General features: G+C 41.8%; 1 pseudogene; it reads left to right on the top strand.

Moving 5' to 3' along the window:
* Positions 1-819: 819 nt before the first annotated feature.
* Positions 820-12,127, top strand: LOC130123165 (glutathione S-transferase alpha M14-like; annotated as a pseudogene).
* Positions 12,128-14,072: the final 1,945 nt, after the last annotated feature.

Genomic DNA, 14,072 nt, shown 5'->3' with positions numbered 1-14,072 from the left:
CAGTACTTGAGTGGCCTTCCGCTGTACTTTTTCTAGTAGGAGGACGGAAAAGCTCGATTTCCGAGTTGTCTGCAACACAGCAATAGTTCACTCGTATTTTCAGGAGTAACGAAAGGGCCAGTGCACAAACCCATTTTTTATACTCCGGCTTTTAACTGGTTCTTATTTCGTTCTTGTCTGTGCTGTTCGTGGGTGTGGGTCACGTGTGTGTATGAATATGTCGATAGGGAAATATTGTCGATGTGCATCTGGACTGTAATTAACGTATTTTTGCTCGGCTGTGTAAATCACTTCGAGTCAGCTGTGTTGTATTTAAAGTACTACAAGAATAAAGTTGAGGTTGAAGTATTTCAGTCAGTTCCCAAGTCAAACCAGTAATTCTTGCTCAGAATCTGCACACATGCATATTTTCTGGGGGGGGGGGGGCATGGTTGCCTCACAGCAAGAATGTCCTGGGGTCAAACCCCAGGCCGTCCCAGGTCCTTTCTGTGTGGAGTTTGCATGTTCTCCCCATGTCTGCATGGGGTTTCTCCGGGCGCTCCGGTTTCCTCCCAGACGTTGTGATGGTGGGTGGTTGATGATGACGCGGTCTGATGATCAAAAAGCATGTTAGGGTTAACACTCCTGTCTGCACCCCAGAACAAGGCAATGGAAAGAAGAACTGGAGTTGGTCCCCGGGTGTTGCAGCTGCCCAACTGCTCCTATACAAAACATGGGTTAAATGCAGAGAACAAATTTCACTGTAACTGTACAATAACAAAATAAAGTAGCTTTCTTTATTTCTTTTTCTTACAGATTTCCATCTCAGTTCATATTGCCATGGCTGACAGCGTTGTCCTGTATCATTTCAATGGGAGAGGGGAAATGGAGGCGATTCGTTGTCTTCGAACTGTTGCAGAGGTTGAGGTAAGTTAAACAAAACTGCGGGGATTTGACATTAGGACATTTTATTTGCATGTTCATGTGTCCTGTGATTCTTGTCAGAGTTCAACTTCCACTTTCTCCTTTCGCAGTTCGACGAGGGGCATCTGCCAACCCCAGAACAGTATGAGAGACTCCTGAGTGGTGAGTTGGCTTAAAGATGTAAACTGCAAACAGTCATGTTGGCTCCTGGTGTCACTTGGTTGCTTTTTTCTAAAAGCTAAAATGAGATGGTTGTGAGTGTGTGTTATCTGACCTTGTCTCTCTCACTTGCAGTTTGCCATGACCTGCTGCTGTCCCTTTGTCTGCAGATGGGGCTCTCATGTTTCAACAAGTTCCTCAGGTGGAGATCGATGGCATGAAGCTTGTTCAGACAAGGGCAATCTTGAATTATATTGCCGAGAAAGACAATCTTCATGGCAAAAATATCAAGGAGCGTGCCAAGACTGAGCCATGTTATTAAACGCACTCGCAATTTTGAGACTGTCTGTTACAGCCCTGCCCCAGAATGTAGTTTTGTTAACTTGAAATGAGTGGGATATTTTTTTTTCTTTCTGTTACTCCAGGATCAATATGTACTCAGAGGGACCGAGGGACCTGATGGAGATGATGATATTGCCCTTCACACCGCCTGCAGACGTGAGAGCTAAGTTGGAGAACATCCAAACAAAAGCCACAAGAGTGTTATCTCCCTGCGTATGAGAAGGTATCCCATATCCATTATGCAAATCATGAATATTTTCTTTTTAAAATTCACGCTTTAAGGAAAACATGTCCGCTATTAAAGGCACCAAATGATGGGAAAGTCAATGAATCCCCACAACAAATGTCTTAACTTCAGCAGTAAAACAATTAAAATGATCAGTACAGTGGCGTCCCGGTGGCGTGGTGGTCTATTACATTGCCTGCCAGCACAGGACCATCGGTTCAAATCCCCGTGTTGCCTCCGGCTTGGTCAGGCGTCCCTGCGGACACAATTGGCCGTGTCTGCGGGTGGGAAGCCGGATGTGGGTATGTGTCCGGCTTGCTGCACTAGCGCCTCCTCTGGTTGGTCGGGGCGGCTGTTCGTAGGGGAGGGGGAACTGGGGGGAGTAGCGTGATCCTCCCACGTGCTACATCTCTCTGGTGAAACTCCTCACTGTCAGGTGAAAAGAAGCAGCTGGCGACTCCACATGTATCGGAGGAGGCACGTGGTAGTCTGCAGCCCTCCCCGGATCAGCAGAGGGGGTGGAGCAGCGACCGGGACGGTTTGGAAGAGTGGGTTTATGGGCCAGATACAATTGGAGAAGGAAAAAAAAAATAAATCAGTACATCCTTTCTGAATGTGGCTGTCAGTGGGCATATATATTGTAGCGAATTCTTCCTGTGGTTGCCCCCCGAATTCGCTACAATATTTATATATAAATATATATATATATATATATAAACACCATTGACGATTTCGGGGGGGGTGCTCTCTCTCTCTCTCTCTCTTTTTATATATATATATATATATATATATATATATATATATATATATATATATATATATATAAAATTGCATTTTAGCATTTTATACAGCGCTTTTCTAGCTGCAACAGCCACTCAAAGTGCTTTACATTTCTGGTCAAATCTGAATTTCAGACACCTGTTACAATAGAACGCAAGCCGTTTTCTGTACAATCGCTACCTATTTCGTATGCGTAAGGACACTGAAATGTGATTTACAATGATTAACTTGTTCACACGTGTTTTACAAAAAGATTTGACATGGGCCGTTTGACACTACTGACATTAAGCAGACCAGTGACAGACCTTAGTCACGTATGCAGCATATATATATATGTGTGTGTGTGTGTGTGTGTGTGTATACACACATATATACACTACCGTTCAAAAGTTTGGGATCACCCAAACAATTTTGTGTTTTCCATGAAAAGTCACACTTATTCACCACCATATGTTGTGAAATGAATAGAAAATAGAGTCAAGACATTGACAAGGTTAGAAATAATGATTTGTATTTGAAATAAGATTTTTTTTACATCAAACTTTGCTTTCGTCAAAGAATCCTCCATTTGCAGCAATTACAGCATTGCAGACCTTTGGCATTCTAGCTGTTAATTTGTTGAGGTAATCTGGAGAAATTGCACCCCACGCTTCCAGAAGCAGCTCCCACAAGTTGGATTGGTTGGATGGGCACTTCTTTGAGCAGATTGAGTTTCTGGAGCATCACATTTGTGGGGTCAATTAAACGCTCAAAATGGCCAGAAAAAGAGAACTTTCATCTGAAACTCGACAGTCTATTCTTGTTCTTAGAAATGAAGGCTATTCCATGCGAGAAATTGCTAAGAAATTGAAGATTTCCTACACCGGTGTGTACTACTCCCTTCAGAGGACAGCACAAACAGGCTCTAACCAGAGTAGAAAAAGAAGTGGGAGGCCGCGTTGCACAACTGAGCAAGAAGATAAGTACATTAGAGTCTCTAGTTTGAGAAACAGACGCCTCACAGGTCCCCAACTGGCATCTTCATTAAATAGTACCTGTTAGAGCCTGTTTGTGCTGTCCTCTGAAGGGAGTAGTACACACCGGTGTAGGAAATCTTCAATTTCTTAGCAATTTCTCGCATGGAATAGCCTTCATTTCTAAGAACAAGAATAGACTGTCGAGTTTCAGATGAAAGTTCTCTTTATCTGGCCATTTTGAGCGTTTAATTGACCCCACAAATGTGATGCTCCAGAAACTCAATCTGCTCAAAGAAGTGCCCATCCAACCAATCCAACTTGTGGGAGCTGCTTCTGGAAGCGTGGGGTGCAATTTCTCCAGATTACCTCAACAAATTAACAGCTAGAATGCCAAAGGTCTGCAATGCTGTAATTGCTGCAAATGGAGGATTCTTTGACGAAAGCAAAGTTTGATGTAAAAAAAATCTTATTTCAAATACAAATCATTATTTCTAACCTTGTCAATGTCTTGACTCTATTTTCTATTCATTTCACAACATATGGTGGTGAATAAGTGTGACTTTTCATGGAAAACACGAAATTGTTTGGGTGATCCCAAACTTTTGAACGGTAGTGTATATACATATACGTATATATATATACACATAAAACTTTGTTAAAAGAAACACTAAACGGTAGGGAAAGTGCTCAACAATTAAGGGGCAAAATAATCCAGTGAGTCCAGTAAATTCTTTATGAGACAGTACAAGCCTGTTTCATGTCAAATATGAAACAGGCTTGAAAAATGGAACAGGCATGAAACAGGCTTGTACTGTCGCATAAAGAATTTACTGGACTCACTGGATTATAGATGTGTGTTTGTGTGTGTGTGTGTGTGTGTGTGTGTGTGTGTGTGTGTGTGTGTGTGTGTGTGTGTGTGTGCGTGCGTGTGAGAACTTGTGTCTGTGGAAGCAGCACTGCGTTTAAAAAAAAAAATCCCCCCAAGCGGTTAACCACAGCCTCTCCACTGTGGTTAGTTACAGGTGCGCCTTGTGCCATCTGTCCCAAAGCAACACTAGAATTACACAGACAAGATACACATATACTATGCATGTAACACACACATACACACACACACACACACACACACACACACACACAGTTTCAGCCTCACACATCAGCCGTCACATACACACATAAAGAAGTGTGACTGAGCTCAGAGGAGAGGAATAGGGGAACAGAAAGGCAATGCTAAGTACTCAGACAAGTTTATTTGTATAGCCCAAATTCACGAGGTGGTCCAGAAGGACTTCACAGTCAGTACAATATACAGCAGCATAAGACATACAACACCGTCTATCCTTGGACACTAGACCCAACCGAGGAAAAACTCCACAAGAAAAACCTTATCAGGGAAAAAATATGGGCAAAACCTCAGGAAAAGCAACAGAGGAGGGACCCCTCTTTCAGGACGGACAGACAATGCAATAGATTTCAAATGCATAAAATACACAAAAATAACCAAATTATAATGTAACTTCATAGATTACACACAGAGCAAGGTGATGTAGAATAATGCAGCAAATTTAAATGTGCTGGGTAATGAACTTATAAAGACAGTGCAAGGCAAATTTAGTCAATCTGCGTCCATCCAAGACAACGTCACTAACCCCACAGATGCAGTCAAGAGCCGGCGGCACCCCGCACCACAGACCAGCTCTGCTCAGTGGGGCCCTGCAGAGAGAATAGACTTCACATACACACAAGAGGCGAGGCAGACCGCCACACAGCATTCACACACAGCGAGAAACAAGACAAGAGAAGTGAGGAGAGTGATGCCGAAGTTGTCATAGCTAGAACAACTAGTATAAAGGCAATTTTAAACGGGATCATCGCAAACGGTAGCATAACTCTCCAGGAGGGTGGGCCGTGACTAAGGGAAAACAGGACGCATCACAGACAGGCTCCGAAATCATCAGGCGGTCGAAAGAGAGATGATCCGTGGTCATCAGAGAGTTCATAAGGGAAGAAAAACTGTTCTGGAAACGGAGAAAGAGAGCAACAGAGAGACAGAGAGGGACAGGGGGCCACACAGCATGGCACACACGTGGTCAGAGATACAAACAGACGGTTAGGACGATGTGATGCATTCAGAAAGTTCAGGAATTCTCGTCGGCAGGAGGAAACCAAGAGATCACCGCTAAGACCTGCAGTTGTAAATATAGTGAGACTGGGATCTTCCCTAAAGAGGATAGTTGTGACAAAGCTCAGAAGGAAGTCAAACTACCAAAGAAATAAGACAACTAGTTGAAAGCTAATAAGAACAGACGGGTTTTCAGTTTAGATTTGAGAGTCTAAAGTCAGATTCTCTGATGGCGGCTGGGAGACTGCTCTAAAGAAAGGGGGCGCCGTAGGAGAAGGCTCTGCAGACTGCAGACTTCCGTTTAACTCTAGGGACAGAGAGGAGGCCTACACTTTTGAGAACAGAGGGCGCTAGGAGGTAAATAAAGCTATATAAGATCTGACAAATATGAGGAGGCAAGCCCATTAAGTAGGTTAAAGTAGCACTTTAAAGTCAGATCTAGTTTGAACGGGAAGCCAGAGAAGGGAGGCTGGAATCGGCGCGATATGGTCAAACTTTTTTTTGTTTTAGTTAAAGTCCCCCCCAGTCATGTTTTAAGACATAAAATTCTCTGCTCTATATAATATATTGTCTGATGTGTTTCTTCTGTAAAATAAGTTCATTTATCTTGCTACGACTCCTACTTTTGGCTGCCCCTGTCAGGGGTCGCCACAGCGGATCATCCGTTTCCATCTCTTCCTGTCTCCTCTGCATCTTCTTCTGTCACACCAGCCAGCTGCATGTCCTCCCTCACCACATCCATAAACCTCCTCTTTGGCCTTCCTCTTCTCCTCTTCCCTGGCGGCTCCATATTCAGCATCCTTCTCCCAATATACCCAGCATCTCTCCTCCACACATGTCCAAGCCATCTCAATTTTGCCTCTCTTGCTTTGTCTCCAAACCGTCCAACCTGAGCTGTCCCTCAAATATATTCGTTCCTAATCGTGTCCTTCTTTGTCACTCCCAATGAAAATCTTAGCATCTTCAACTCTGCCACCTCCAGCTCCACCTCCTGTCTTTTTGTCAGTGCCACTGTCTCTAAACCATATAAGTTCATTTATCTTGCTAAATTCCTAAAAATCATAACTACTCCCCCCTCAATAAAAAAATCCAGAATCTGTGAATATGCAAATTATCCCCACCCTCAATTAAAATCTCCCCCCTCCCCTTTGTCTGCAATGCATATTTAAACCTGAGCATCGAACACAGTAAGTAGCCTCTGCTTGTTTTCTTTTTATCCTTGCTACTGTACCCTTCACAATAGCAAGTATTGATATAGGAGTAATTCGGCCATACATGTTCAAATCGGAAACCGATTCCGAAGAAAAAGAAGAGCAAATTGATCAGGGTCACTGTGGCTTGCTAGCGCCAGCGGGGAGGAGGACACACCTGAGGCAAGTTGGCATGATTGTGGAGCCTTTATCCTCCCTGCTGAGCCACTAGTTTGCTCTCTTGGGTCAGCATGGCAAGCAGAGCCTCACAACCCCTGCCACAATGGGCAGAGGCAAATGTACTGGCCGATAGAGAGGGATGAGAGACTGCAGGCTGGCACAGACGGGGAGAGAGATGGCGGGAGAGCCAGAGTGGACCAGCGAGGCGGGGGAGTGCTGGGCCATGGCCACAGGATCAAGGGAGATGCCGGTTAACTGTCACCGTGAGGAAGCGATGGAAGGGGAGGGAGGAAGGGGTGCGAGGTGCACTGGGGAAAGACTGGGAAAGCTCTTTGTGCTGGTCAGACCTGTGGTTGGCTCTGTCTACTCTTCGTGTTTGTATGTATGTGTTGTAATAAATATATCTGTGACCGATGATATTGGCCTCCATTCCTTTGTCCAAACCTCCTCGCGGGAACAGACTTACCACAGTTGCGTACAAGTGGACGTATTAGAAGTGTAATGTATTTTGGTTTGTACGCATGTGAGTCCCATATCTGTAAGTGAATTCCAACCATTTCAGCAGTATAGTGGGATTTTTTTCTTTTTTTTCTTTTGGTAGCTACTGAAAGGAAGCTCCAAGATCCGGTTTACATCCAAAAAATTGTATAATGACCGCATACTTCATTATAAGGAGGCTCTGTCCACAACGAAATCATCTTATTATGCAAACTTATTTAGATCAGGTGAAGTGAACACTAGAAACGTGTTTTCTGTGGTAAACAATATTTTACAGCCACCAGACACTCTTACACCACCTGTATTCAGTTGCTCAATGTAATGCTTTCATGGCCTTTTTTAATGCCAAAATTGAAAATATTCATCAGCATTGACATCTTCAAACAGTACTGCATGCAGTTCATGTTATTCACCCTCCTATGTTCCCCTCTGTTCTTCACTATCTAGTTTTAAATGCTCAACTGTTGCAGAAATATCTGGTCTTATTCGCAAATCCAATTCATCTACCTGTCGGTTAGACCCCCTTCCTACTCATTTCGTAAAAAGTCTGTCTACCATCTCTATCCTCTTTAATAACTGATATCATACATTCCTCCCTTACCTCTGGTCTTGTTCCCTCATCTCTCAAAACAGCTGCAATAACTCCAATACTCAAGAAACCTGGTGCAGACTCAAACAATTTGAATAATTTTTGCACAATCTCAAATTTACCATTTCTTTCTAAAACACTTGAAAGACTTGACTAACAACAATCTGTTTGAACAATTCCAGTCTGGTTTTTGCTCCATGTACAGTACGGAGACAGCATTGGTGAAAATCACTCATGATCTTTTGATGGCAGCTGACTCTGGGCTCTTAACCATACTTGTCCTCCTTGATCTGAGTGCAGCCTTTGATACCATCTCACACAACATCCTCCTAGAAAGATTAGCTTCAATTGGAATAACTGGCACCCCCCTTGACTGGTTTAGATCATATCTCTCTGGCCGCACTCAGTTTGTCCAACTTAAAAATTTGAGATCTCAGTCCTTTCCTGTTACTACTGGTGTTCCCCGGGGCTCTGTATTGGGACCCCTCCTATTCATTATTTACCTACTACCTCTTGGCCACATTTTCAGGAAATTTGGCATTCAATTTCACTGCTACGCAGATGACCCCAGCTTTATCTATCCACCAAACCTACCTCCACTCTTCCGCCCACATCCCTTTCTGACTGCTTACTAGAAATTAAATCCTGATTTTCATACCACTTCCTCAAACTTAATAGTGATAAAACTGAGGTCCTTTTAGTTTGCACTAAATCTACTTTGGCCAAAACTGATAGTTTTTTTCTTACTATTGACAATTCTATAGTTCCCCCATCACCTCAGGTTAAGAGTCTGGGTGTCATCCTGGACAGCACATTATCTTTTGAAGCCCACATCAACAATGTTACTTGCTCTGCATACTTCCACCTATGCAATATTAATCGTCTTCAGCCATCACTTACACCTAAAAGCACAGCCATACTCACTCACATCCTGGTTACATCCCGTATTGACTACTGTAATTCTATCCTCTTTGGTCTTCCCCTCAAGTGTCTTCATAAGCTTCAATTGGTCCAGAATTCAGCTGCCTGTATCATTACCAGAGCTCCTTCCATAGATCATATCACTCCTGTTCTTCAGCAACTCCAATGGCTTCCTTTTTTATACCATATTGACTTCAAGATCCTGCTCCTCAACTTTAAGGCCCTTAATAACTTAGCTCCTTCCTATCTTTCTGAACTCCTTCATATCCGCACGCCCTCCCGCACTCTCAGATCCTCTTCTGCTCTCCAACTCACTACACCATCGGCTCGCTTGACTACCATGGGGACTAGAGCCTTCAGTCATTCTGCCCCCGCCTATGGAACTCTCTCCCACAAGAAATTCGCAACATGACTCTCTTTCAACCTTCAAATCCCATCTCAAAATGTGCCTTTTCAAACTGGCATATTCAGTCTGATCCACGCTTCCCCGAGTTTTATGCAGATGTTGATTTTATACTTATCTGTTGTGTTAACCTTTTATTGTCTACTCTGCTTTGTTTTGATTTTACGCTGTCTGATACAGTGCTTTTTTTTACTGTGTTCTGTAAGGTATCCTTGAGTGTTTTGAAAGGTGCCCACAAATAAAATGCATTATTATTATTATTATTATTAAAAAATGCACACTCTACCATGTTTGCAGTCAAAACTTTCACTATGTTAATGCAAACTCACTGTCTGTACCGACAAGTCTGCTCTGCTCAGGAGGTTTCAGTTTTCTTTGCCTGCCCCACATTTGCATATTAGGCAGTGATTGGCTTTCAAATTTGTGACATGCCAAATCTAGCTTGCCCGGGTTAGGTTTGAATCACAGACATCTCCCTCTACAGTAGCGGAATGTGAAAACACTGCTCAAATGACAAATTTAGCACAGATACAAGTCAATATAGTCAAGGTCAGACATTTTAAGGGACACAAACGTATAAGAAAGGATCTTTAATATTCTAGCAGCAGCATTTTGAACTAGCTGAAGGTTCTTTTATGCTAGCGTGTGGCAGGCCAGAAAAAAAGGACATTGCAGTAATCTAATCTGCATGAAAAAAAAAGCATGGATCAGGATCTCGGTATCAGCCATGGACAGAGAAGACCAGATTTTGCAATGTTTCGTCGGTGGAAAAAGAAGGTTTTGGTGCTTTCTCCAATGTGAAATTCAAAAGATAGGGATTGGTCAAAACCACCCAGATTTTTAGCTGTGGAATGTAGCACTGGAAATTTATTCCACAGCGCCATATAAAATGGCCAAGAGGAGAAACGTAAAGGGAGAATTGCAAAGGACAAAAAACTGAGCCCTGGGGCACACAATTTTTCGCTACAGAGAAATCAGATGTAACGTTACCATGGAAGACACACTGTTCTATCAGATAAGTAAAACTTAAGCAAAGACAGAGCCAGACCTGAAACTCAAGGCAGTCCAAAAGTATAATAATAATATTAATAATTATATGTATATATATATATGTGTGTGTGTGTGTGTGTGTATATATGTATATATATATATATGTGTGTGTGTGTGTATGTATGTATGTATATATATATATGTGTGTGTATATGTGTGTGTATATGTGTATGTATGTATATATATATATATATATATATATATATATATATATATATATATATATATATATCAACACGGACACAAGAAAAAAGATTTTAATGCATAGCAGTACAGGCCTGTTTTGTGCGTCTCACACTCATCAGCTGCTAATCTGCTAATCAAGACACACTCATCAGCTGCTAATCGAGACACACGACACAGGCCTGTACTGCTATGCATTAAAATCTTTTTTTCTGTATCCGTGTTGATATTCCGCTCCTCATTAGCGGAGCACTCAACACCATTGATGGTTTCAGAAAAAACTTTTTAAAACAAAGTTACAAAGTACTTTACAAGACAAAAAAGTGGTAGACAAAGAATAAAAAATTTTAAAAACAGTTTAAAGTTAAACAACATTGGGAAGGAAATATAAATCAAGAGGAGCTGCATATGATGAAAAATAAAATAAGTACAATAAAGAAGTGTAAAATAATTAATAAATAGTAATAAAATATAAATGTGATAAACAAACGGTAAATTCAAACCACAAATCCTGAATAAGTACACTTGTAAAAGTATGTTTCAAAAGGGATTTAAAAGAGGATAAGGACCTTGCCAGTCTGATCTCCTCGGGGAGGTTGTTCCAGAGAGTAGGGACCTCAGCAGAAGAAGCCCAGTCACCATTGGTCCTTAGCCTAGACTGTGGAATGGCTAGCAGAGCCTTGGCTGAGGACCTCAGGTTGTGACTGGGCACGTATGGTGTCAGGAGATCTGAAACATATTTGGGTGTGAGTCCAGAGTGGTCCTTAAAATTAACAATATTTAAAATCAATTTAAATATTTACCAGGAGTTCATGAGGAGAAGCTAAAATAGGGGTAATGTGCTCTCTTTTTTGGTTTTGCTGAAGAATATGGCTTTTTGGACAAGCTGTAATTTATGTAGACTCTGTTGACTTAGACATGTGTAGAGGGACTTATAATAGTCCAAACAAGAGGAAATAAAAGCATGTATGATAGTCTCTAAATTTCTACTGGATAAAATTGAACTGATCTTGGGGGGTATCCTGAGCTGCAAAAAAAACAAAAAAACAAAACATGACTGGACAACTGAGTTATTGTCATTGTTCAAGCTGAGATGGTTATCAAAGATGACACCAAAGTTTTTGCAGTTTTGGGCTATATTTTGAGACAGACAACCTAGATGTTTTGAAGCATTAGCATAAACTGTGCCAGAGCCAATGATGGACTGGACAACTGAGTTAACGTGCTTGTTCAAACTGAGGCGGTTATCAAAGATGACACCACGATTTTTGCAGTTTTGGGCTATATATTGAGACAGAGAGCCCAGATGTTTTTAAGTATTAGCATAAACTGTGTCAGGGTCAATGATAAGTGCTTCAGTCTTATCAGTATTTAGCTGCAGGATGATCTGGGCCATCCAGCATTTGAGGTCATGCATGCAGTCATGGAGTGTATTAATTTGATTAAAATCATTAGGGTTAAAAGAGAGGTACAATTGGGTGTCATCTGCATAGGAATGGAAGCTCACATTATGCCTGCGAATGACATGCCCCAGGGATAACATGTAGAAAGAGAACAAGAGTGGTCCAGGGGCAGACCCCTGGGGAACCCCGCAGGTCATCGTCACAGAGGGTGACCATGACTAGCCAATGGCTATGCTAAAAGATCTATCTTTCAAGTATGAATAAACCAAGTTTAAACTGAACCAGCAATGCAAACTGAGTGTTTGAGGCATTCCAATAAAACAGAATGATCAACGGTTTCAAATTCAGCACTTAGATCTCTACTACTACTTTCAGCTGCTCCCATTAGGGGTCACCACAGTGGATCATCCATTTCCATCTCTTCCTGTCCTTTGCATCTTCCTCTGTCACACCAGCCACCTGCATGTCCTCCCTCACCACATCCATAAACCTCCTCTTTGGCCTTCCTCTTTTCCTCTTCCCTGGCAGTTCCACATTCAGCATCCTTTTCCCAATATATGCAGCATCTTAGATCTAACAGAACTAAAACTGAAGCTTTTCCAGCATCAGCGGCAACCAGCAGATCATTCATCCCTTTAAGGAGTGCAGTCTCTGCATGATGGTTTGCCCTAAATCCTGACTGAAATGTCTCAGAGTTCATTTCTGTTTAAAAAGTCAATCAATAGTTCAACAACAACCTTTTCAAGAACCTTGGAAAGAAAAGGCAGTTTGGAAATTGGTCTGAAATGATCCAGCAAGTTAGGGTCTAAAGATTTTCAGGGGGGATTGAACAATTGTATTCTTGAAATAAGCAGAGGCAGATCCAGTCAATAGACACATGTTGATTAAGGAGAGAATATTGGGGCCGAAAGATTCATATACTTCTTTCAGAAATCTCACAGGCAGGATGTCGAGAGCACAAGAGGAGGGCTTCATTTTATTAATCACCTCAGTGAGAGTGTAAATAGATAATGTTTCCAAGTAGTCAAAGAAGGCAGCAGTTTTAAAAGAAATTGTTGTGTCCTGTGCAGGAGGGGCAATGTGCATTCTGATGCTACAGGCAAAGAAGGTTACAAATTCTTCACATTTCACAGGGGAGGAGCCCACTCGGGGGAGTCTCTGTGGCATGGTTAATTGCATTGAACAAAACCCTGGAGTTGTATTGGTTCTTTTCAATAAGGTCTGAAAAATACCGTGCCCTGTATTAAAATTTCTCTTAGAAACTTTTAGAATGTCAAGGTGTCCTGTTAGTTTAGAGGCTGTTTACTTCCACTCTGCATTATGACAGTCCGTCTTCATACTGTTCATTATCTGTGGCAGGAAAACATTAGAGGGTTTTCTCTGCTTAAATGGTGCAATTTGGTCCAGGATCTGGGTGCAGGTATTATTAAAATTATTTAGGACTATATCAACATCCTGACTAGAGCCAATATCAGCTGAGGGAAGACAGGAGTGCATCAGTAAATTTAGCTGCAGATGACTTATTAAAAATGTGAGAGCATACAGGGTTTTGCTTAATATTGGAAAGATTCTTTTAGGCCACAGATGTGGACATTATGCATTTGTGGCTGGAGACACTTACATCTTTGCATAGTATATTGTCTATTGAAAGACGACATGAAAGGACAAGATTGAGGGTGTGGCCCTTGTTGAAAGTAGGTGCTGTGACAATTCTACTTAAATTAAAAGACTCAACAATGTTTAAAAACTCTGGTTTAAGAATTATCTGGACACCAAACATGTATGTTTAAATCTCCCCGAATCAGAACTCTATCATAAATAAACGTTGTATCCAGATGAACTGATTCAACTTTCTTTCTTTGAACTCGATCATAGTCTGGCATTACAATACAGAGGAGCTCAGAGAACTGAGCAAGAAAGCCAGACACAGATTTAGTGGGTCTGTAGGTTAAAATGCACAGAGTTGTAAGGTTCCCTCTAATAATGAAATACCATGGCTCAAAAGATGAAAAGTCACCCAATGAAATGAGTGAGCAGTTGAAGCTGTCATTATAAACACCTGAATGTCATCCTATGGGATGACATTCAGGTGGCCAAAAGTGTCAAAAGCTGCACTAAGATCAAGCATCATTAGCATTGATATGGATTGGAATCCATGGCAAGCAAA

This window comes from Lampris incognitus, chromosome 13 (assembly GCF_029633865.1).
Source record: "Lampris incognitus isolate fLamInc1 chromosome 13, fLamInc1.hap2, whole genome shotgun sequence".
Classification (NCBI taxonomy): domain Eukaryota; kingdom Metazoa; phylum Chordata; class Actinopteri; order Lampriformes; family Lampridae; genus Lampris; species Lampris incognitus.
The sequence above is the reverse complement of the archived record's forward strand: the minus strand, read 5'-3'. Positions and strand labels throughout refer to the sequence as shown.